Source organism: Gymnoscopelus microlampas (assembly GCF_963454915.1).
Source record: "Gymnoscopelus microlampas genome assembly, chromosome: 17".
In the NCBI taxonomy this organism is placed as follows: Eukaryota; Metazoa; Chordata; class Actinopteri; order Myctophiformes; family Myctophidae; genus Gymnoscopelus; species Gymnoscopelus microlampas.
In genome coordinates this window covers 14,180,070-14,206,750 of record NC_139954.1, presented here as the reverse complement: position 1 = coordinate 14,206,750, position 26,681 = coordinate 14,180,070, and the positions used below count along the sequence as shown (strand labels likewise).

Sequence of the window (26,681 nt, the reverse complement as noted above, 5' to 3'; positions counted from 1 at the left end):
AGATATCAAAGTTTAAAAAAAAGTAAATAAATCTGTAGATAATCTTACAGAGAGAGAAACATTGGTTATATTGAACCAACTTGCTTATATACACAACAAAGAGGTAGTATTAATCCAATAAATAAATGAGGCAGAAGGCACGAATTCCACCAATGAATACAAACAAGCAGGCTTAAACTAATTGAAAAGCAGAAGTTTGAAGGTCAAACTAGATGAACTTGTAATTTCACGTTTCTAGAAGAGAAGGGGATATTAATAGATTAATTTAAAATAGGGATGAAAAAACATCTGAACTTTAGAAAAACATCTTAACTTTAGAAAGAGTACAAACAACACACAGTTCTCTTGTATGACCACTTATTGTGTAAAGTTAGTGGAGATCTACGGGGCTCAAAGAGTTTTACAGAAAGTGAATAATAACGGCATTGAGTATGTGTGGCTTCTGTCTCTTTCTAGGGAGAATATTGTGTCTTTCACGTAAACCAAACGCACCAGGTTTTGTGGGGCATATCCTCCCTTGTTCAGTCGAGTCACGACTCATGATCAGCCAGGCGAATGTTCACCAGAGGTGAGTGAACCAGCTCCCCATTCTCATTACACAACAGAACTGTCAGTTCTGGCTCTCTGGCCTGGAGAGATGTACAGGAAGAAAGAAGGGACAAACAGCCATGTAGTAAACTCATACAAAAGTATTTGAATAAGTGTTGAGTTTCTAGATGCCGTTTAAAATGTCTGATCACTACAGCCCCTTCAGAAAGAAGCAGACAAGTCAGTTTGAACCATTTCGAGAAATGTGTAGCTGCCCAGTGGTGGACAGTGACCGAGTACATTTACTCAAGTACTGTACTTAAGTACACTTTTGGGGCACTTCTACTTTAGTGGAGTATTTCCAATTATTTTACTCCACTACATCTCAGAGGCAAACATTGTACTTTTACTCCACTATAATTTGAAAACTTTAGTTACTTTGTAGATTGAGATTATTGCAACACATACATTTAATCACTTCAGCCCTGCATATACTATTTAAAAATAGAGAGATCTACAAGCTCAACGCGTCGCGATACATTTGAAACCTGTGAAATATTTAGCTGCCAATACTTTTGTACTTTTACTTAAGTATTCTTTTATACTGGACTTTTGCTTGTAACAGAGTATTTCTACATTGCAGTATTGATACTTTTATTTAAGTAAAACATTTGAGCACTATTACCACCACTGTTGCTGCCAGTGTGTGCAGTTGGAAAGAGTTATAAACGTGTTGTGCATCAATAAAACATTGGGTGTGTGCCCACCACGACTGAAGCAGTGATCTTTCCGTGCAGCAGGTCGATCATGACCTGTGCAGCCTTGACGCTCCACTCAGGTCTATAGGGCAGCATCTCCATCTCCAGGTTGACCCTCGGAGGCTTGAACCCACACAAACGCACCTTCAGAGCACTGGCAGGAAACTTCAGCAGCTCAGCAGGCATCTGACGCAGCCTTGGGGGGGGGGGGGGGCGGGGGGGCACGCACAAAACATCAAATGAATAGGAAACTATTACTACTACTATTACTACTATTCTACTAAAATAAATCACAATATACCCTGTGCTGTGAAAAAGTTAAGTAGCATGAAAACCCTTTGTCCTAATACTCATTTCAACAATATTGACCGCTAAAGAGGAACCTTCGGGCCTAAACTAACATCTTTCATGTGGATCTTACTTGCTGGTGTGCACGGTGTCGTCCGATCCAAAGTCTACATGTTTCACCAACAATGCTGGTGGATTCACGCCAACAAACTCCATCATCCTGGCCAGGTAATACCTCCCATCACCATACTCTGCCAGGCACACACCACCTAGACGCACACATTAGACAACTTTTCAATGCACACGCACTGAACAACTGAATTCGATTTTTCAAACGTAACAGGACACAGACACTGCACTACACAACAGACCATAGATATGTATAGTAAACCAGGTTACAACAAGGTGTTTTACCCAAGGGGTAGTTGGAGAGGCATGGCAGACGGTCTATATCGGCATTAACTCTGGTCATTGCTTCCTCAAGAGTCTCTCCATTCACCAACACAGCACCAGCCTCTTCCACAGGCACCAGGAACACTTGCAGAGTGCACGTTATATATGTTATTAGTTTTATCTGTCCTTTTGTCCCATTGTTGTGAAAGACTATAGTGCTGGGCTCACGCTACATAAGTTTTAAAATGGTATACGATTTTTAAATCTGGTTGCATCACACACTTAATCATTATAATATTTTTTATTTAATCTTAAACTCACACACTACAAGACTTGACAATAATGGTGCATCACAAACTACAGGATTTTATTGAGATCGCAGTGCACTGAACGCAGCGCCTCGCGTGATCTTATCTTACGTAAGAAGTATGCAAAAGCGGGTTAAACTTGCGGTGGCAAGAGGCGAACGGTTGTGATATAAGACACTATAATCAGTTGTGTTCTTGCCACATATCGCATATGTAGTGTGAGTGCAGGTTAAGGTTGTCCTTGAAGTAAATGTATAATGTTGCATTAACCCATGAAAATGCAGGGACCCCCAGAAGAGAAGAAGATTTGTGTTAAAAAATGCAAAATTACACTTTCAAAGGGATTTTTCAAAAGATGTTCAAAAATAGCAAATGTACAAGCTCTACAAGCACACCACGCTTGTAGATCTGTAATTTATTAAAACCACTTTTCTAAATCCTTAGTTTTTTTTAAAAACATTGCGCTATATATACGGTAGTGCTAACATCTAAAATGACACAGATGCTTCCCTAGTTTTAATAGGTTAAAGAACAATGCTGTCTGCTACAGTACCTCATTGGGGGTGCAGAGGTGTTTGACCCTGACCCTGAAGTGCTCCCCCTCCTCGGACAGGCTGGGGTAGGAGAAGGGACCCAGCACTGGTTCATTTGCCATCTCCAGACCCTGTATGTTCAACAGCATCACTATCCCTTCTCTTTTCACCACATTCAATACAAAATGAAAGGTGTCTGTGTAGGCTGCAGGACTGCAGTACAGTATAGTTCCGCATAAACAGACTGACACATGTTCATGGCACTTATTCTGACCTTGCACTTTGTAAAACAGTGTAAGCGGTCAGGGAATTAAGAGTAAGAGAGCAAGCATGTGAAACAAAGTAACTAGATCAAACATAGAACAAATAAGTGTTTTTGGTGTCATTAGTACCAGTACAGTACCTCAGTGTCTATATCCCACTCATCCAGGGAGAGGACAGTGGATTTGATGAAATGTTCCTATGCAGAGAGACACATAATCCTCTGTCAACTATTGGATGCACTTGGTCAACTTTGCATTTAGAGGAGAGCTTGCTGTCAATACAATTCATTGTATTATTGTACTCACAGCTTCGGCCGATATATTATAAACTGAGCCAAGGTTGACAAAACATCACTGCACATTAAGTCATGGAAGTTTGAATTTCCTTTGTAAATAAATCTTTTCAACAAGTTAATCTACATGAATACACAACAACAACATGACTTTGACACAGATACACACACACACACACCTCCTGTAATGCAACAGTCGTGTCCACAGAGGCATGTTGGTGGTGGCACATGATCCGGCTCAGATTCAGTCCATCCAGGAAGATCTGGATTGTCACACAGCCACGTGATTCCAAAGGCACCTCCTAGAGCACACACACCAAGCCCCCAGGACCGCAGAGGTTTATTGAAGCAAGCCTGAACTAGTGGCCAATTCTGGTATTGCAATAAAGGAGACTACTGTGAATGCTTCTATAGCCTGAAACCCAATTGCGCACACTTCCAAAGCAAAGCCTCAAACCCTAGTGCGTTTGCTCTATTGGCATCAACGTTGGCGCCAATCCTGGAATGAGAGTGTACTTCCGAGGGAGCATGCGCTGGTTGAGCAAAGTTTATTGAAATGAATTGGCGGGGGCATCTGTCCTGTAGTTTTTATATAACTCTTGACGCACAGACACACACCACACACAATAACTACAAGTTCATTCCAAGAAGTGTTAGCCTTTCTCTGATCTGTCTGTGAAACTGGGATGGTAGGACCTTACCATGACTTGCATGTCTCTGTACTGTGTGTTTTAGTGTTGTGGGGTTGGTAGGATCTTACCATGACCTGCATGTCCAGAGTACGACCGACCAGCAGGTTCCTGAGAAGAGCAACTGCATCAACCTGCCACTTCCTGCCCACCTAGAGAGAAACGCAGCGCTCAGTGGTGTAATCACACACATGTACATGTGTCTGTGAATCTGTGATGACTATATTCAAATGGTGTTTTGTGAAAGCACACACTTACAGGGATGAGTCCAAAGAGCTGGCAGGGGATACAGAGCTGAGGGACTTCCTCACACAGCAACATAGGATACACATGAACCACTGGAATGTTCTCTACCTGCCCACAGTCCACATAACGCACCTGATAACACACACACACACACACACACACACACACACACACACACTTTAAAAATCTGATAATCACAATATACAACGTTTCGACCTTGCAGTGTTTTTCAAGTGAAAATGAAATTGGAGCATATTAAAGTCAGTTGTGAGAATTTCATGATTCAGTTTTTGCAGTTTGGCTCAGTACCAAGGAATGGAGGAGCTTTTCTTTGAATGTATGCAAGCCTGACCCTGACATGTCCGCTGATGACCTCCAGAACCTGTCCTCGGTGCCAGTGCATGTCTGGTCCCATGACAGAGCAGCCCTGCACGCATTTCCAGGTGTAAGGTTTCTGTCTGGGCAGTGTCTTCATATGCAGCTGGATCCTGCGTCTCAGTCGCTCCAGCTGACACGCTGACACAAATAAACACACAGGAATATACACACACACGCGGCGGTAGCATTAGCCGTTAGGCCCGGAGTGCTCACACAACATGTTAACCCATTAAGACCTGAGGCCGATTCTACAAATGCCCTCTAAAACTTTCAAGACTTTTCAAAAATGTTCAAAATGGCAGATGTACAAGCTTATATATCCTCTATTTTTGCCAACTCAAAAACACGGATGCTTTCCCGGTTTTAAATGGGTTAAAGAACCTCTGTTTGAGAGTGAACAAATTGCGCTGACTAGAGATGAGAAAAAAAAGGTTTTCAGAATGCTACTAAAAGTCACTGTAGATGTGGAAACTGTAGTAGTCATATTGCCATTTCATTAATGTATTCAATTAAACAACTGCCTGCATAAGTGTAAATGTGCAGATATCTTAAAAGGACTATACATAATTGCTAGGGTTGTTGGAAATAAGTTAAGGTAAAGTAGACCTTTACTATAAATGTGAAAAAACCCAATGATCCTGAACTAGAGCAAAGTCATAAAACAAAATGAGCTCATCCTCAACTACCAGATGCATATTATTTTCACCAGCGTAGCTACCATATCAAGTCACAAATGATACATGGTCATACCTTTCAGTAGGCTAGTTATGCTACTGTCATGATAATGTCCTGGTAGGACAGTATCATTTCTATTGTTGTTCATATATGCAATATAGCCAGATTTTGATGCTTTGCTACTAGTTTGGTATAAATTGTACCCTAGTAGGTTTCCTAGTCATTTAATCATCTACTAGTTATATGCAGTTGGCAAACAACTATATGGTAGCCCAACAACTGTTAAATTGATCGGCTGTCTGATGGCCTTCATTTTAAGATTTTGAGTGTACAGCACTTTGGTTCAACGCTGTTGTTTTAAATGTGCACTATAAATAAAGTGGATTGGACTAGACATACTCAGGGAAGATCCAAAAAATTACTTTAAGTCCTTAAGATATGGGACCTTTAAAAGACATTTTATCATCACTGTGGGACTTTGCTCTGTGGGACTAGAAGTGATGTGTACCAGCCTGATTCGTCCTGGCATAGATGACACCGTCGTCCCCCACAGCAGAGATGCTCATCCTGACGCGACCGTGACACGGCAGCTCAGGAGGCTGGTACAATGTTGTCTTTACCTGCTCATGGTACGCGCACACACACACACACACACACACACACACACACACAGAGAGATGTGGACATATGACATGCTGAAGGGCTCGTACACAATGCTTACCGTTATTGACCAAAAACTTGTTAGGATTGTATTAATGCACTTAGAATTCTCTCCCACTCTATTGTGCACTCTACCTCATGTTCTCTTTTCATAACTCTAGTCACTCCCCTTTTACCTCTCACACACAAACACATGAATGCTTGCAATAACAGAACGTTAGGCTACATTTTCACGGGACAATTTTTCTATCTTAACATGCACGGTCTTGTGTCATTTCTTGTATTCAAATATATACTTAAAATCTGAATCGTATGTTATGGCTACTCAAAGCAACATGTGTCAGTAAGACCAATGCTTTCTTCATGACCTGGCTACAGGATAGAACATTAACGGGCCCGGAGCCCTGATATGGCCATAATGGGCATATCGGTCGGATCGGCGGTGCGATATAGTTGTGAGGGTCGCACAGCAGCCCGAACTTAAAATGTGAGTGCCAGATTTATCAAACCTCTAGTTTGATAAATCTGTTATTGTGGACACAGACTTCCGATCGAATATCCAGTATCCTGTAATGACCAAGAGACGTAGCCGACCAGCCATGGGTATTAATAATGAAAATGACCATAATCCTTGAAAAAGACAGGGGACTAAAAGTCCTCTACCCCCCCTATTCCTGTGTGTGACAGTGTGTGTCATGGATGCTCACCTTCTCAGCAGCCAAACTAGTGCGGGGGGCAGGGTGGGGCTGGAGGGGGCTTTAGAGGGGGCTGGAGAGGGTAGTGGAGCAGGAAGAGGAGGGGAAACAGGGACTGATGGAGATGGCGGGGAAGCAGGGGTTGATGGAGTTGGTCATAGACGGATTAAAGTGGAAATGGGCCCCGTGCACAAAATCGCAACGGACCCCCCCCCCCCCTTTTTTACCTTGTAAACCTGTGATGTGACAATAAAACTGATTCTGATTCTGATTCAAATAAGCAACGAGTCAACAATATCCTCATCGTGTTTTATTCAGTCAATCCAAGCACTCAGTAAACTGGTTTTGAGGTTGAATAAGGATAATTATGCCGTGGTAAGAGTTACAGTATGCAAGGCATGCTTGAAAAACCGAGACATCCGAGAAGGTCTAGAATCATATCGCACAGCCTTTTGCCAACTGTCACTGCTATTTTCTCCATTTCGTTTTCACTCAACTCCTCATCCGGAGGAATGTCTTTGCAGTTTTCTTTGCCTGTGTGGAGAAACAGACAGGTAATGTTTCACAAAAAAACACAATGGAATGATTATGAAAATTACACAGCAATGTAATGGGTTATTGACAAACATTTCTCTTATTTACGGACAAACCAACAAGCAAAAAGGGCACACACCAATGTTGCTGAGGTGCTGACCACGGTGCAGTAGACTTTAAATAAGAAAGAAAGAGGCCGCACTGCACATAGCCATGAAGCAAATAGTATTTTTATGAAAAACAACCACAGTTTTGACCAGATAAGTTCTTCTTCAGGGACTGAACAAGACCCTCCATCCCTGAAGAAGACCTTATCTGGTCGAAACGTTGGTTGTTTTTCATTAAAATACTGTTTGTATCATGGCTACAAGCAGTGCAGCCTCTTTCTTCATTTAAAATCTTATTTACGCACACAAATTGCTACAGCAGTACATTTCAACACTAGGTCACTAGGTAAACTGTTGAAAATGACATCAGGTGGTGCTGCTTGTTCTAATAAATGCTAGGCTAATCACAAAGATTGGCTGTTTCCAGGGTGCATGACTAGGTAATGCAAGCATCAGCTTGTCTTCATATCTTACCTGTGTGTATCGACTGCTATAAAATAATTCCATTCTTTGACAAAAGGTTGGGAATTCTTTATATTTTCAGAAGGGTATTGATCAACGTACCTCCACATATCATACTGCCATGTATATTTTGATGTTTTTTGTAAGTGCAGCACAGCCTAATGAAAAACTAAACAGAATTATTCTCACCATGATCTGTGTTAAGAAGCTGTACTTTTAGCCAGCCAAGACATTCCACCTGTTTCTCAAACTCTGTCATGTCAGCAGCGGTGACAATTGTTCTCCTACCTGGTGAAGAGATGATAAGATATGATATGATACGATATGGACAATAGCCATGTGATGTACAAGTGTGAGATCAGAGTAAATGGCAAGAACCCTAGTCAACAAATGACAGGTTAAAATGGTCACTGTAAGTATAGTGTAAAGAAAAACAAGTTTGAGCTTAAAATAAACTAGGATACACAGTAAAGATCAAACCTAACATCTGCCTAAACAACATGCTACTGAAATATGACCATCAATATTTGTTTAGCAATGTAATATGTTTCCCTTCACTTGGAAACCAACCCTGGACCTAGGTTACTGTATGTTTTTTTGAGTAATTGAGTTACTGTAATTATGAGTTATAAATTATGCTGTTAATGAATTACCCAATTTCACTGGAATGAGTGTACAAGTCCAAGTGACAGTGACATTAGGCACCTCTTCTGGCAATCTTTCATTCTAATATTCTATGTTAATGATTGTAATTTTTGTCCTATTTTGTGACCATTTCCCTGTTGTCTCCTTACTCAAGAACATGATGGACGTGCTTGATGATGGGGTCGCCTTTATAACAATACAGTCAGGACAATCCGTTTGTAGATATACTTCACGACCATCAACGTCAGCTGATAATAGAAATGATATAATGAAATAATGTTAAGAATAAATACAGAGAAAGAGGAGGGGGGGGGGGAACGGTGGAGAGCAGGGTAACATAACTGGTAGAAAGAAATTATTTCCATACTAGCTATACATACACGTACCCTTGCCATTGATGTGCTTGAACAGAGCATTGTTGGAATATGAGAAAGTTTCAGTTTCATTGGTACAATATCCAAACCTGTCAAGGAGAAGCAAAGGTTTTTATAGCTAAAGAATCACAATTTATTATAGTTTCAGCAGCAAATATTTAATGAAGAACCATAGCTCAAAATATACCTACAATTTCATATTTAAACTGGCATCATAGGTGTTCACTGCGCTTTTTGGGCTGATGTCCACCGAAAAACTTGCAAGCCCTAAAAAATTAATTAACAGTGCCTCCCAACAGCTCTCCGTAGACATAGCTATCACATACCAGGTCCCCCTTAACTGAAATAAAAAAGAAAGCATATTATTTTCTGAAACATATATTATATATATATATATATATATATATATAGAGCCATATTCTATTTTCTTATACTTTGTACACATGCTGAATTTATGCACCATCATACAATTAAGTATAAATCAGGAGGAGAGCGATACTTACATCCACTTCTTTCTCCGCTGGCTTCAACTGCTTCTCACAGACCATTGGAGCAGTCCAGCCTACTGCGAGAAGACTCAGCCCAACAGCACTAAAAAACACAGTCTTCATCATGGCTATTATATATGGGATCCCTCTTTGCCACTCTCTCTCAAGTTCTCTGGCTATTTTATACATATATACTGTATCACTGTCCAATAATATGCGTGCTTCACTGGACCACCCCAGACAGAAATATTGGCACATATTACCATGAACTATTTCACCTTGTTGTTTACTCATAAAACAAAGAGCTGGGTTAACAGTAAATCCCCAATCTGTAACTCTTATCTCTCATTGTCTTCTCCTTTGCCCTTGTTTTCCAACCCTGTATGTTTGTTTTTCTAGTGCTCGCAGTACCTTTGTACCCCTAGCCTGGCCTGCCCCTGAATCACTAGCCATGCTTCAGGGTAATGGAATAATGGAGTGAAACAAAATGAGAATTCAGGTTGAGTGTCAGGCTATTGTACAGTGTTCCTCATATTTTCTTCAATAAATTGTTCTGACCCCTACTCTGCCTCTCGTCCTGCATTTGGGTCCTACCTGCCCTCTTGACTCGCACTGTGACACAGTGACCAGTTGTGGTTACAGCAGACAGACAGCCACTAACGACTTTGGGGTAACAAGGGAGTTCTTTTAATGAAGCCTCTTCCAGTTCCTTGATTATTTACCTATCTATTAAATATGAATCTATCTATCTATCTATCTATGTTATATTATTAATATGACCCTTCAGTTTCAGGTGGCAGTGAGTGATGCTGAGACGCTGCTGCCTACCGCCACTGAACTCTGGAACCTTCAGGCAGCCGTGGCCTATGTGGGGAGTTGCGCCAAATAATCCAGAGAAAAGTACGCCTTGCACAAAACGCAAATTGGCCTGTTATAAAAATTGTATTGCAAAATTCGGCCTTCTGACACACACAAACGGAGAGGGGCAAAATAGTCTCGTCTCGGCCACCCTTTGGCCTGGCGGAGATAATAATTTATTTCACTGTGCCGCTCAAATACCGACAGAAGTGGATGTCTTGCTGTAATATTGATGCAAAAAGCACAATAAACAACAGACAAAATATTATATTTTTCTTTGACACCAAGTCGTCCATGCTGGCATTGATTTAACTGGTGTGCCGTCACATGAACTCCCCCACCCCCCGACCACTGGAGCGTGCTACGATTAGATGATATGAAAACAAAAGATCGGCTAGCCCTACATTGTATAACTGTTACAAGCCGAGGAGAGGAGAGTGGGCAGTGGTTCTCAAACATGTTTGGCTCAGAGCACCCATGTAAACAACGTTTTCATCCAAGGCACCCCTGAATTACATTGTTACTTTACAGCATCTTACATGCATGTCACATTACGGGACGTAAATATGTAAATCTTTCCCCCTAAGCCTAAGTCACGAGGAAAACCTGAGAATGTCCGTTTCCATTATAGGACAGATTGAAAATAACTACAAGCTAACTACGCGTCATGTTTTGACACGTTGTGACGCGCTGTGAACTTGTAGATCTGCTATTTTTGGCGAAGAGATTTGGTGTAGACTGAAAAAGAACGCACCAAGTACAGTGCAACTCAGGTCCGTTTTACAAAGTCAAATATGATCAAAGTATTTCCGCGGCACCCCTGGACCTGCGTCACGGCACCTACTTTGAGAAAGCCTGCTGTAGGGAGAGAGACAGACCTTTATGGTCATGGTGGCCATAGCTCCAGTCACGTAATAGGAGATGAAGTCGCAGGCGGTGGCGGCCCAGGTGGAGCGACCTCCGGCAGGCCTGCAGAATGGAGAGAGACATTTTGTAGAATCAGCTTCGGGTCTTAATGGGTTAACCCATTAATACCTGGAACGCATCCGTGTCATTTTTTGATTTGAGCTAAAAAAGCATTATTTTACATTTCGGCTATTCAAAAATAGCAGATATACAAGCTCGTAGCGCGGCACCGAGTGCCGCGCTACGAGCTTGTAGACCTGCTCTTTTTGAAAAATCGTGAAAATGTGTGCAAATCTTTGAATATATATTGTTTAAAGCGAACATTTTTAACTCTATTCTTTGCTTCTGGGGGTCCCTGTAACAAAATATTTTGAGATGGGGGTCCGCGGCCAAATACATATAATTTTGGGGGTCCTTGACATGACAAAGTGTGAGCACCACTGATATAGAAACATAAGTTTTTTCAGAATACTGTTGGGATTTAGAAGACATTTCATTGTGACAATTAAATCTTTGATGGAGAGAGGCGTAAAATATATCTGCCCTTTCATAATGTTTGACACATTGGTAGACCAATTCCAGTTTCCATATTAGTTGGAATAATCCTTCACCCATTGCGGCAATGGTTGTGTATGATTGTAATCCATCTCAGCTTCACCCCTTGACCTTTTACCCCAACCTGGGTTTACATTGCAACCCTGCTCCTCACCTCTGAGGTTTTATATACTTGCATGTTTTTCAAATATCTGACTAACTTGATTCTATTTATTTGTGTCTACATACAATTAGTTTAAAAGGACATTCTTACACCAATGCATTTCCCAATGCCCCTCAGAGTACTTGTTACAGAAAGGGCAATATATTTATTCATGTCATTTTTTATGCGACTCCCATGAAGCACATCGAGTTCATGATAGTACACATGTTCAGTTTGTCTCCACTGACCTGATGTCACTCAGAGTACACTCCAATGCCAGCGAACCAACAAGGGAAGCCTGTAGGGGCCTCAGGTTGCTGAAGTGCTCAGACACTACAAAGTCACATCGTCTCACCTAAAAACAGCCACCAGAGGGAGACAGACATTAGTAATATATGCATATCAATTCCTTTCCATTAGAATTTAGGTGAGTTTATACTACCAATAGAATGTATCCCACAGAAAATCCAACATATAAAAGTATCCAACTCAGACTCACGTGCACAGTCATAAGGCTGGCAATTGTTTTACACACGATTAAGTGAAAGATCAAGAGTAAGTGGTTAGATAGCTAATTTGTACGTACGTCTTTGCTTTTGTCAAATGAACAAAACCGGACCTCAGAAACTTGGTCATCTTATTTCTTTACATATTTTATGTCTTCCAGGAAAAGCAGAAATAAAATCGCTAACCCTGACAGTGTTTTTAAAAAAAACTGTTCCAACTATTTAACAACCTCAGTATGTGTAATAATATCAAACCCAAATATACAGAATTAACTATCCCTTTACATTTTGAAGTGTAATTCTACCAGCAGAAAACCAGTTGGAATGGAAGCTCTATAGCTGACAGCGTTCTAGAGACGTGACCAGAAGATGAGGGATACCTCATGCCATGTTGGTGGATGCAACAGTGTTGCAGATCTGTCCTCTCTCCCAGAGCCCGTTGATCAGGACAGCACAGTACATGTCTGCCTCCCACTGGACATCCTGGGGCTCCATAGAACCATACTCCTGCTTCAACATCTCATTCAACCTGGTTAGAATAAAACGCAAAGTGTTATCCCCCACAGACAATACAAGACATAACCACAGAGGGCACAATATAAGAGGGTTTTTTAGGGTTAGTAGGGGCACAAGAAACAAGAATATTATTTTGCATTCCATCATGTGATTAGAGGACAGCCCCCATCTTTACAATACTGTGGTAGGTCATTTGCGTTGGAATTTGTACTGGAAATTCTCCAACCGGAGAAACATGACAACAACCACTGAAGATCACATACATCGTTTACAATTTGGCAGTGGATATTTCACCATCGGATGGCACTGGTAAAGGACATTTTATTCAGCCGCCGGCCAGAGCGTCTTACAAGTTTTATTAGGCTACTGTCAGACTTCTAACAGATTGGCTAGTATGACTATGAATGTTGTTGTACAGGAATACTTAACTGCTGTGGAAATGTAAAGTATTGTGAATTGTTTGCCAGAGACCTTAGAAATGTTTTACTTGGGATCTGTCTGTCTTCTTTTTTTAGGTTTTGTCAAATTTGACTAAAATAAGCCACGCTATTGATTTTAACTAGACAAAACATATCCAGTTTGAGAATTAAAAACTGCTATAATGCCCATAACTTGTTTGGTTATCATGTACACATTAATAATGATTATTTCTCAAAATTATGGTTTATTTATTTGAAGGCAGCAATACTTTCAGTATGGCCCAGTCCTATTGGAGACTTTCCATACCACTCACCTTTTGAGCTGGTTATTGTTATGGGTGAGCTGGACGTAGAAGCTCCCAGGAGAGTTGACATGGGTGACCCTGACTTTCAGCTTGACGAGGAAGGCAGGGAGCTCTAGATTGGGCTGGAAATCCACAGTGTCCAGAGTCTGGTCTCCGAGGCTTCCTTGGTCTGAGGCGCTAACGCTGCCGGGCAAGGACTCCTGCTCAGAAGCTATGGGGCCCTCCAGTGGAGGGTCCCACACTGGTGGAGCCTCAGCACAAGGCTATGTGTCTTTGGCTCCGACACTGTACAGTGGGGTTGGACATGGAGAGTGTGGCGCAGGCAGGAAAGAGAGGAAAGGCGGATGAGAAAAGGTGGTGGGTGGCATGGAAACTAGTATGATAGTCTTATAGTGGTGATTGTGCTTATAAGAACATGGGTATAATAAACTATAATAAACTAAATGGGGTTTATACATTTAAAACATTACTTTTTTTTATTACATTCAAATGATAACAGTGACATTGCAATTATTTTGCATCTTTTTTGTATACTATGAATATATTTTAATTTATGTAATTATTTGCATAATCATTTCCATTCATTCAGATTAAGCGCTTGAAAATTGTTCACACATTAAAACATTTTTTTGGAATGTTGACTAATGACCATGATGTGTTGTAGATTAGCCATTTTCTCTGTTTTTGACAATTTTTCAAAGTAATATCATTGAACACACTGTATATGGCCTTTTTTGGCCATAGTATATCATTTATATTTGTTATTGGTATTAGTCATTGTATTAATAACCAGAAAAAAGAAAATCACCAAATTATTCCACATTTTTCAAAAAATATTTTCAGTTCGGCTTTATTTTCAGATCCTTTGGACAAGTATACAAGGAAAAGTACACACACAGACACAGACACAGACAGACATACATACATACATATATAACAATATGTATATGTACATACCATTCATTGTTTTGGTTTATATGTTTACAATATATAACAATATGTTTATGCACTTACAATTCATAAGATTTAGAAATAGTTCACAACCATTGCATCGTGTTGAGCTTGTAGATCAGCTATTTATGAATAGCCAATGTATAAAACGGGGTTAAAGTGATTAAAATTATTTAGGCGCTATATTAACTACTTTTACTGGGGACCCCCTGGAACCCCCTCAAGGGCCCCTGGGGGTCCCCCGGAACCCCACTTTGAGAACCACTGAGGTGAAAAGGTGTAAAACAAAGTGCAGGACCTACAAATGACCGTCTTACCTCTTGCTGAAGCAGGCCAGCTCCTCAGTGATCAGCAATTCATTGAGGTTGGTCTGCGGTCCATCGAGAGAACTCTCATACAGAGTGACTGGCAATGGCTCGAATCTGGAAACCTTGCCTACATGGGGGACAGTTAGTGAAAGAAGTTACACATCGTTGCTGTCGAGTGGAAACCTTGTTATTTAGTCACAAGCCATTAATACTTTTCATTGGTTAAATGTTTATAAATCCCACAGACAGACTTAACTACTTTCACTTTCAAAACTTTTACAACATAGCAAAAATGGCTGATCTACAAGCTCAACTTGTTGCATTGCAATGTGCTGTGGGCTTGTAGATATTTTGCTAAATTGCCACGACACACCTAAACGTCAAAATAGGGCATTAATTTGCAAAAACATATACAATATTGAAATACAGAGGTGCCCGACACAACAAGATGCTTATATCACACACGTGGTGCCATGTATGGAAGTGACTAGAAATGACAGACATGGAAATACACACACACACACACACACACACACACACACACACACACACACACACACACACACACACACACACACACACACACACACACACACACAGTACCTGTGACCACCACAGTAACTAGTTTCTGGAAAGTGAGACTAACAAATCTTTTATTAGTGGTTTCATTCCAGGTGTCTCCATCATGAGGAAGCACATTAGACAGACCACACTGGATAGCCTGCAGGGCACAGAGAGATAAAGCGATGCATTAGACCTGGGCTCCACTTACAGAATTACATGCTCTCGCACATCTCTAGGTGTTTTCTAGATTTCATTGCAGATAAACTATTTTTTTTTTTTTTATCTGACCATGATAGGGAGGGTGAAGAACTCATCCTTGATTTTCCTCAAGTCGCTGACAGAAAGGATGTCTTTGTTGCCAAAATCCACAAACATCACTTCCACCTTCTTCCACCGGGATGACCTAAAAACACACAGACACACACACAGTATATAATGATTGTGCTACTGTATTGGCAAGGACCATTTGTGAAATGCAACTGACTACTACCGATGTGCAAGATTGTTAAAATTTTAGACTGACACGAAAATTTCAAAGTTGTAAATCTGTCTCATAGCATTGCCATCCAAGACTGGTGGTAACTTAGGGGTAAGTTAAACGGGTTGGTAAAATCTAAAATTATATTCTGCTGTGAAACAACTGTCTAAATCAGGTATTTTGACAGCCTGCATAGAATGTCAGAATTTTCAAAAACACGGAGGCACGCGCTTTCTTGCCGCCTTGCCACTGCTGCTGATCAGAGTGTGCTTCTGTGCGAAAATCTACATAGGCAGTTAAGAGACCTGATCTGAAACGATTGTTTCACAGCGGAGTATCATTTTACCACCCTGTAACTACAGACATCTGTAAGACAATGTCAATACCCTCAAATTCACGATGGGTTGGAAAATAGGTCACAAATACCTGTCTTCGACCAGCATTGCCCAAGGCTGAATGGCAACGCTACTGTATGTGACAGAGTCCCAAGTTACAGTGACGACGGGCGAGGTCAAAGATGGGGCCAATGCAAACACACAAGTGCCCTTACCTATGACCTTGGCTCTGTACCAGCTGTTGTCGTTGTATCGTGCCACACAGGCCTGCTGGAGAAAAGGGCAGTAAAGCTCTAGATCATCTCCACCCTCAGGCAAGCTGGAATAGAACTCGTTCAGCTTATTTGACAGCAACAAGAATTCCATGCTATCAACCTGGGAAGAAGAGCGAGAGGGACAGAAAAGCCAGAGATGGGGGGAGAAGAGGGTGAATATATTTCTTCTACAGTCAGCTGGACGACAAAGAGAAGGGGTGCACGGATAACACTTTCATGATCAAGAATGATTGATTACTTGCAGATTAAAAGCATTTTTACGTAATAGTGCTATTTTTAGGAAAAACAGTGAATGTATGTTACCCCTCCCACCCCCCCAAAGTTCACGCTCCGAAAGAGCCACAACCCTGGTATCTTATTGTACCATTAACACAAAGGACAATATAAACAATTCAAAAAAATAAATACAAAAAATACCAAAAAAAATAAAGTATACACAGTAGGATATATATATATGATTAAAGAAGGATTTAAATTGAATTAAAAAGTAATAATAATAATAATAATACACAAAAGAATAATAATACAAAAAGTCCAGCCTGGCATGGCCAGACTGATATTTTTTTAGCTGTGGCAGATTCGTCTGGCCCAGTGTCAGCATCAGCAGGACCATGCTGCAGAGTGAGGCGGCTGAGCTTGCGGCTCAGCCAATGACCCAATGACCTCGCAGGCCTCCGCCTGGGGTGGTCTGCCTTCTGCTGGGGGCCTGCAAATTCTCTGTGGCGGGGAAGGGGTTGGTTGCGCCATGAGGACTTTCTGCAGGAGGCTTCCTGCTGTCTGGGAGCTTGCTCTTCTGACAAACTGACAAGGAACAGTGAGGACTTCATTCCAAAAACATAGGATGCGTTTTATTGAATGTATATTCATTCATTCATTAAGGTAATGTCTAATAATTATAAGAAAACTGACAAAGGATTTAATGAGAAATTAATTCACAAATAGCATAGAGCGGAAGTGTTAGTGCATGCATGTTTGCACAGACAACAATTTTGTCCTACACAGTTCTATTGACCAACCAGCTAATAAGTGATGAACCAAGAATTATATTAATGTATGTTTTGGGAACTCACAGCTTGGGTTCGCCTGCATGGATCTTCACACACTTGCTCAGGTTGTCTGCTTGGAATACACAGCTGGAACGCACATGCACATTTATGAACTGTGTGTGTGTGTGTGTGTGTGTGTGTGTGTGTATATGCCCATATATGGGCATGCCCCCTTTTGTGCCCATATATGGAGCCGACTGATTTGTTTGCGCCTGATGCTATGACGATACATTGAGGTTAGACAACACACATATTTCGGCGTACAGTAGCTGCATTGGTAACTCCTTATATGGTTATGGCATGGTGACAAAAGCGTGATGTCAGAGATCCGCCCGCCCGCCGGCCGGTCCTCCCTTAAGCCAATTTGAATATAAAAGGATTAAACTATGTCATTAATATACCTTAGAGATGTTTGGTAATAAGAAAAAGGTCCCCCCTTCTGTGTTGCTTAGAACCAGATAATTCTATTTTTGGATAAATGATAACATGAAACACATGAATCTCATTGGAAAAATGTAAAAACTGGGTAAATAAATGGGTAGGTACTAAGGAGCATGCGCAGAAAGAAGGCAGCAGATCAGGTTAAGTCTTTACATGGTTTGATTGATTGATTGATGTACTTTATTTAGTAAGACATGAGAACAGTACATGACAGTACATAACAGTACATGGAAGTACAAATTCGCAATACAAGGTCTACTAAACTGGATAGCTCATTAAGCACTTAGCTTGTTTAAGATGAGATCCCCATGCACACAAATCATGATGACATATAAGAGACAGACAGATATACACACTACTATACAGAATGTCATACAATCAGTTTACAGGTTACTGGTATGAAGGGTGAAAAATAAGTACAAAAGAAGAAAGAGAGAGGGGGGGGAGGGGGTAGGTTAGGTTAGGACATAGGGTAGGTTAGGACTTGGACAGGGGCCATTTTTGAATTGCAGCCTCCTGAAGGTGTATCTTTAGGGCATTTTTGAAAGTGAGTAGGGTTTTACACTCCTTTACTCCTTTTGGTAGGAGTATTCCACATTTTAGATGAATAGCATGAGAACGAGTTCATTCCCTTTGTTGTGCCAAATCTGGGTTGAACATGGTTTGTGGAGCTGCCTCTGGTGTTATGATCATGGACTTGATTAACATTTTGGAAGTATTTTGACAAATACAGGTAAATTTTCCTTTTGATCAGTTTGTGAAAAGGTTTACACCACCCCTCTGCAACCGATTTATCCCGACTGAGGTGTTTACAAGGAACTGTTTGGGCTTTTAAACAGACTGGAACTGGAATATTAGGCTATGTGTAAACCCAGCTTCTCTCAACAATTCTCATGGTCTCTAATGACTCACCTCAGCCCACAGTCCATAGTAATACAGGTCATATCAACAGACTGGACATCCACTGGCGTCTGCAAAATCTCCAACACCTGGGAGAGACACGTGCAAAATCAATCAATCATCTATCAATCATAGTGAGAGTAGTGAAAGTATGTGTGCACTGCAGACCCATTTTGTTTACAGGCCACCATCTCCCCAAAACATCTTATTTTCTATCAGTCAAACTGAAATAACCAGAAGAGATACATTGGCTACCTACCAAAAAGGTTGTTCTGTACACAGCATTGATGCAGCACTGAGCATTTTATGTGATGAAAAGTGCAAAGTGTATTACCATTATTGTCAAATCAACACCATCGGTAGCTTGGTTACAACTACAACTGCTATTACTATTGATTATGCAGTTATACCATGTCTAATTCAGTTCAAGACAAAGCAGCATTGCATACCGTTTCCAGGTTGCAGTAGTTCTCCAGGGCAGGGCAGCGTCGCACCTGTCTGGCTTTCTGCATGGCAAGCTCCAGGTCTTTCATCCTTTTCTCTACCAGGCACACCTCCTTGTTGCTAGAGACGAAAAAAGCTTCCATGTTGGCCACGTCAGACACCAGCGCATCCTTCCTGTTGGCAGAGGAATTACATGCCTTCACATACATTTCTTCATCGAGCTCCATACCACTTTTTATCTCTGCTAGACCAGAATGGCAGTTCGCCTCTCTGTGTGTGGCCTAACTTGCAAACTACAACACCGATCAGTGTTTATTTGTTTATTTATACGGCTCCCCATTAACTGACGCCGTAACGTCAGCTAGTCTTCCTGGGGTCCAAGACATTAATATACAACTGTAGAAAATATTACAATGACAGTATCACATTTTATATTTTTTTATCTACCTAATGGTGGCGCTATAACAGCCCACTTTGCATTTGGGCATAAAAGTCCTGAACCGTAGGTTGTAGATTAAAAATGTCCCATCATATTGTACTGTACCTCTTTGAGACAACATGTTTGGCCTTCTCGATAACTTCATCGATCTCCATCAGCAGCCGTGATTTCTCCCTGGTCACCTGTGCCTTCCGGCCGGTCAGCAGAGTCTAAAGAAAGGGCAAATGTAAAAGTACAATGCACAGCACACAAAATGTCAATTGCCTATTCCACGCTTCAACAGAACATTTTTCACGCTGTCATGTAGGGTAGACCACCCATAGTGGAGGCGATAAATTAGTCATTTGGCTCTTAAGTTGAACTATAGATTTTGAATAGGTTGAGCATTCATGTTTTTATCCATATTATGATGCAGATTTTGCAGTTTTCTTTATTTGAGGCCCCCTTAGCTCTACACACAATTAACAGATCACTAATAGGTGGACCGCAGTCCTGAACTATACCCAATAAAACATTATTCTAATTAATTTGATCCATTTTAACTGCCATAGTGTTTGAAGCTTTTTCCATGTCAAAATAACTGTCAATTGAATTCATCTCACAATTTCGATGGGGGTATTTGGTCAAACATAAGTGTTTGATTTTGTCCATATGGCCCAGCCCTAGTGCCCTCTCTCTCACCTGGTGGATGTGCCCCAGCTGGGACATATTCTCCAAACCCTGGGCCAGTGCTTCATCCACGGCCTTCTCTATCTTCTTCACGTCAAATGTCTAAATGAAACACACAAAAATACTTTAACAACAAGACCAATGGACCGTCCACACCAAACACTAAATATGTCGTTTTAAAAATCTTTCTCTAGGGCACCCGCTGGCTTTAAATATATAGGAATCGTTAAAGGGAACCGTTAAGGAATTAGATTAAAATCCTAACGGATCCCAAACCTAACCACAACTAATTATTGTTAGTTATTGTGCTTGGTGTGGACAGCTTTTAAGGGACAAGTCTGGACTAAAATAACATGTAGCCTTTTCTCCTTACTTATATTGATCCCAAATGACTGGTCATGGGGATCTATTTGCAGAATTGCAACATGCAAACTCCACACAGGGAGGCCCTTTCGCCAACCCCACCTAGGGTATGGGCGCTGATGATGCGGAGAAGACACGCCCACAGCGTCCCCTGCGGGAATCGAACCCAGGACCTTCTAGCTGTGAGGCGACAGCGCTACCGACTGCGCCACCGTGCATGCATCATTATATTATCACCACTTTTGTCCAAACAGCTGCCGCCTGACAATAGCTCCAATCACAGCGGAGAGAGAGGTTTCAAATGGGGGCTGGGGCTAAGCTGACTATGGATCTCCAAGCTCACAGTGAGTCACAGCATGTGGATGAAGGCCCTGATGCTTCACACTTATTATATAGGCCTACAATAATAAACAGGACTTAAAACCCTGCGTCGGTACAGTTTGTTTATCAGCTGCTCCGCAGTCGATCTCTGTCTGTGTTCGCTCACTGTGCTGTTCTGTGGAACGGCGGCAGGGAGAGGAGAGGGGGTGGAGTTGCGTGGTTTGACGGACAGTTTTTTTTTTACACAGACGTAAAGGGTGTTCAATAGTGTCAATTATGAAAAAAGAACAAAAGCTGAAAATGGAGTTAGCTGGTTCCTGTCAGACAGCGACGATATGCTATCTATGGTATCATCTTGCAGCTGTCCAAGCTAAGTGTTGTAGAAGGGTAAAGGGTACTTGGATTCATGGAACCAAATTCAGGCCTAGACTTCGGATTATTTACCCGTTCATCTGGCTCCTCTGCAATGACATTGCGCTCCTTCTCTGGAGGGGAACGGACATGGAGGAGGCGTCTGCTTCCTCTGCTGCCACACCCACTACTGTAATTACAACAATTTTGAACAACAAAACTGATAAGGCCTTAAAATGGAAATACACTTATGATTCAAAATGTATACTCACAAACTGAAATGCAACTTGCATTCTCTGAGACGTATTCAAAACCAAAACTCTGTTTTATACATTAATGGCATATCATATTTTGTTTGTAAATTCCATAAGAACGTTATATACAGAGATTAGACCATGATTGGCTTGTTCCATCTATCCGTTATTGGCCCATTATTGAAAATCCAATGTTGACTTCTCAGTCGCCAAAAAGGTTGGTTATAGCAGCCATATGGATCTTTCTAATACAACCAGTACAGTGCAACAATGTTGCAAAAAGCCCTTTGATATACGTAAGTTATATAAAACCATGGACGAAATTTGGAACCTGTTACGGTGCTAAATAGTGTTGCATCTTATATTATTGAAAGCCTTGTCCATCTCCTTTTAAGCACATAAACCCTATAATTAGTTGACCGGGGGTTCACTCCTTTTTACCATGGGCCTCTACACCAAAAAAAAAAAACGATCTAAAAGCTCACAATGCTTTTCCGCTGCAACCTGTCGTGATCTTGTACAGTAGATCTGCCATTTTCGCTGAAAGTTAGCCTCAGAATAGGGACGCTAGGCTTGCCTTTGTGGTTAAAGGAGGAGTTCACCCAAAAAATGACTTTTCTCTATCAATTGCACACCCTATGAAGCCTTGAATCCATGGATTATTTTTTGTTTTTGTCGCATTCTTAAGCTAATAATTTGATTCCCGTCTCCTACCGGCTAATGTATCCGGTAGGAGACACAAAGTAGATTATTTGTGTCTCCTACCGGATATACACACGGTCTTAGGAATGCCACAACAAAAATAAATCCATGAAATCAAGGCTTCATGGGGTGTGTAATCGATAGAAAATAAGTCATTTTTTGGGTGAACTTCTTCTTTAAACTGACCGTTTGTAATGAACATGCATTTGTGGGATGAGCGGCACAGCTAGTTTTGTGGGTGTCCCAAGTGAAATGTGCCAAATGTCCCTGTCAAGTTTGACTCACTAACTTCATTGTCCCTTGACTGGCAGCACCTGAGCAATGATGTTTGTTGCTCTAGAGAGTCTATGTCAAACATTTCTCTACAGATGGTCAACCGAGAGCATTATGGGTCTGCTCTCTTTACCAAAGTTGCCATTTGGGGTCTTCAACAAGGGATGGCATGCTACATTTCACAAATATGTTTAACCACTTAAAATAATGTACACTTAGGTGTCCCCCAGGGCTCTATACGTTTACTTATTTTTTCCCCCCTTTACAAATCTCTCTGCTGAAAATAGCCGATCTACAAGAGTTGTGAGCTTGTAGAGTGACTGTTTTCACAGACTGTTTGCCCACAAATAGGGTTTATGTGGTTAAAAAAGTCAAATGGACAGGCTTTCCATTTATATAAGAAAAGCTACTAGTACAGTAACAGATATGATCGACCAAACAAGGTTTCAAACTTTGAAAGGTTTAATTAAAGATATTTGTTTTGTCATTCTTTATTTAGATAGTTACAGTGAGAGAGACAGGAAACAAGGAGAGAGAGATGGGGAAGGACATGCAGCAAAGAGTCTCGGGTGGATTCAGCCTTGCAAAATTAATAAAATCATTTTGACACTAATTCTGGCAGAGTGCCTTGGTTTTTTAGCTTTTCTTAATGTATTCTGCCCTACTCAAAAGAACCTCCCATCCACTTCTTGTTTTTCACCAAATGCTTTACGTGTATCTAGGCAGCACTCTTCTATAAAAAAAAGTTTATATGTTGTAAGAGATTCACAATTTAAGGACTTAAGACATTTTCAATACCTCAAGACCATTACTGCATCAAAAGTAATCAACAAACTATACTATAAAAACTGGTCAAACATTGTCAAATAATATAAGAAAGAGGCAAAAAATGTGAAAATAGCCGATCTACAAGCTTACAACGGCTTGCAACGTGAGCTTGTAGATTGGCTTTTTTCACAATATTTATCTGTGGAGGCGAGTCAAACTAAATGCCTTAACTCCTACAATTCCAAGTGCTTGTCAGGGTGGGGGGTCCGTCCGCAGTTCAAATGTGATTCGCGGGCGTGACCTGAAAAGGTTGAGAACCACAGTTTTACATGATACCTTCTCTTCTTGTTCATTTTGGTGGTGTACATGAGGCCAACCACTCTGGAGTCTACTTCTAACTAAGGCTGCAACTAACGATTAATTCCATAATCGATGAATCGGGTGATTATTTAAACGATTAATCGGATTATCGCACTTATTAAGCAATTACCTTATAATTTTGAAGTTTAAGGCATGTTTTATCTAAAAATAAAGACAATTTGTAGTTTTGTAGAAATATTAGACCTTAATTGTCGAATATTTAAGCATGTTCTAATCATGTATACTTTAATTTACTTAAACACTTTCCAATTTTTTTTTTTTTTTTTACATTTTGGATAAAATAGCCAATTTTACATTGAATTAATTACATTCCATTATCGATTAATCGATTATCGATTAATCGATTATCAAATTAGTTGGCAACTAATTTAGTAATCGATTATTAATCGATTAATCGATTAGTTGTTGCAGCCTTACTTCTAACCCACCCACGCCTTCAACAGGAAGGTCTGATTCAACCTGTAAAAGGAAAAAAATAGGGTAGCATCAATTTCACACCAAGGCAATGTACGGTCACATTAACCATTAGCATCTCTACCCTGGGGTGAACATTCAGTGAAAATAGCTTATCTACCAGCTCACAATGCTTCACACAGCAATGCTGTGAGCTTGTAGATCTGCCATTTTAGCCATTTGAGAAAATTTGGGAAGAATCTCACAAAATTTGACGCAAGGTATATAAGTGTTGTGTCATATGATATCCAAACAACACACACCAGGGCCTGGATTGGGATCTCCCTACTTTGATTTTAATAAATAATTATGTAGCTCATAAACAGGGGTCATCAATATATATGGACACATCAATAAATGTGTCCATGGCAAGACTTGTCCTTGTCCGTGGCACATTTTAGATTTGTTTTTTTTTTACATTAAACATAATGTTCTTATTTTAAGACCCAATTAAATTACTAGAATGTCATTCTCCAGGTTTTCTTCAGAATATGTATGACACTGATTTACTATGACACATTAGAAGTCCACAGTACAGGTACAGTGGTTCTTAAACGTCTTATTTTCAAGGAACTCTGAGTGTACAAAAATGGAACCATTTGGTTCAAAGACCTGTAATGGTCATTTAGGGCTAGCTCTTTATGTGTTTGTCTACTCATTTTGAATGTCCATTGCTAAATTTGAATTTTGAAAAAATGTCCACCACAAGCCAGCATGGCGATGTTGAGCGATGACCCCGGCTCATAAATGATTGTTTATTACCTTGCAATCTGGACACACGATGCTGTTCTCCACCTCCACCATGGAGTTGAGACAGGCCATGCAGAAGATGTGTCCACACAGCAGCTGCAGGGGGAAGCTGGCCAGAGCTTCATCCTCTTCTGCAAGTTACAACACCAAAACGTGGACTTTTACTTGTAATAGAGTAGGCTATTTCTACAGTGCAGTTTGATACTTCTAAAGTAAAACATTTGAGTACTTTTAGTTTTTTTCACCCCTGAAAGTGGGCCTAGGGTAATAAATGAAAATGTATTTTGTTTTAAAGTGTAGAAGCAGATCTATCATCTACAAGCTCACAAACTTGTACATTTGCTATTTTAGAAAAATCTTGACATTTTGAATAATCTTGACTTTTTTAACACAAATCTTCTCTGGCACAAAACATTTTCAGATGGGCAGTCATGTTTCAGGCCTATATTGATTATTGAATGAACTAAACTAAAGGAAAAGTTGAGGTTTTACCAGGTAAAATGTAGGGACTTCCACATGAATTGCAATTCAAGGAGTCCGGCGTTGTTTCGTCCATCCTCTCTGTGTTGCTGAGATGAAATAAGTGGTGAAATACAAGCGCAAAAGTAGTTATTTATTAAGTAACGAGTCACTTTATCACGAATGTGTCTGTTTCAAGCTCGCACACGCACAGGTGTTCTTTCGCCGGAGATTAAGCAGCGTTGCCAGATTCTGTGAGTGAAATAAGAAACTGGTTCTATGAAAACAAGCCCAAAGAAGCAACTTACACCCACATGAGTACTTAACTTAAACCTATACATATTGCCAATCTACAAGCTCACAACGAGTTTACAGATCTGCTATCTACTAAAACGTGAGGAAAAAAAGTGCAAAATGGAATACTAGACAGGTGGGCACTAGGGACATCTGGGCATCATATTTTTGGGATGACTTGGCAGTAGGCACCTGGACAACTGGGCACTAGGGACATGTGGCCACCTGGACGAGTGGGCACTTAGGGGTGGAGATAACTGGGCACCTGGACGAGTGGGCACCTGAATTAGGATTTGTGTCCACAAGTGTTTTTTAACTTTATGCTGCTTTGTTGTTGGTAAGTGATAGACTTTTTCAGGGCAAACTGGCCAACTTGTGGTCTGCCTATGAGACGGAACAGCTGATTGAGCTAGTGGATCAACTGGCCCTGCGATAGTGATATGGGGAGGGGAGGGAAGGGGTAGCGGCAGGGGGGGACTTTCTGGACTTTACAGAAAAACAAGCCCAAAGTTGCTTATAATAAGAAGACCTGGCAACATTGAGATCAAGAGTTAATTAATAAGTAAAAGTACTCTTTATGCAGAATGTCCCATTTCACAACTTCAGTATGTATACAAATCTTTTGAAAATAGCAGATCTACAAGCTCACAAAAGTTTAAGTGGTTAATGCATGTTTTGTAATCAAAATCAAAATGTACATTGTAACTAATGTTTTCAAATAATTGTAGTGAAAGTACAATAGATTATTTGCCTCTGAGATGTAGTGGAGTTGAAGTAAAAAGTATTGAATATTGGAAATGGAAATACTCCAGTAAAGTAAAAAATACTCAAAAAGTGTACTTAAGTACAGTACTTGAGTACATGTACTTAGTTACTTTCCACCACTGCTTCTCATCATCACTGCGTGGATCCATCTGCTTCACAGAGGAGAGATTCAT

At 40.6% G+C, this 26,681-nt stretch overlaps 1 pseudogene across 1 annotated transcript; it reads right to left on the bottom strand.

Annotated features, from left to right (window-relative positions):
- Nucleotides 1-530: 530 nt before the first annotated feature.
- LOC311064315 (RING finger protein 17-like) lies at nucleotides 531-26,681 on the bottom strand (annotated as a pseudogene). The gene is made up of 27 exons: nucleotides 26,645-26,681; nucleotides 25,003-25,121; nucleotides 20,387-20,476; nucleotides 19,811-19,914; nucleotides 19,272-19,440; nucleotides 18,835-18,911; nucleotides 17,046-17,236; nucleotides 16,376-16,612; nucleotides 15,636-15,750; nucleotides 15,387-15,504; nucleotides 14,793-14,910; nucleotides 13,534-13,707; nucleotides 12,672-12,813; nucleotides 12,027-12,133; nucleotides 11,020-11,144; nucleotides 6,720-6,780; nucleotides 5,861-5,991; nucleotides 4,652-4,815; nucleotides 4,312-4,431; nucleotides 4,125-4,205; nucleotides 3,544-3,666; nucleotides 3,212-3,268; nucleotides 2,829-2,939; nucleotides 1,989-2,088; nucleotides 1,708-1,843; nucleotides 1,296-1,482; nucleotides 531-629 (listed from the first exon to the last, which is right to left on the bottom strand). The product of its transcript is annotated as an RING finger protein 17-like (transcript).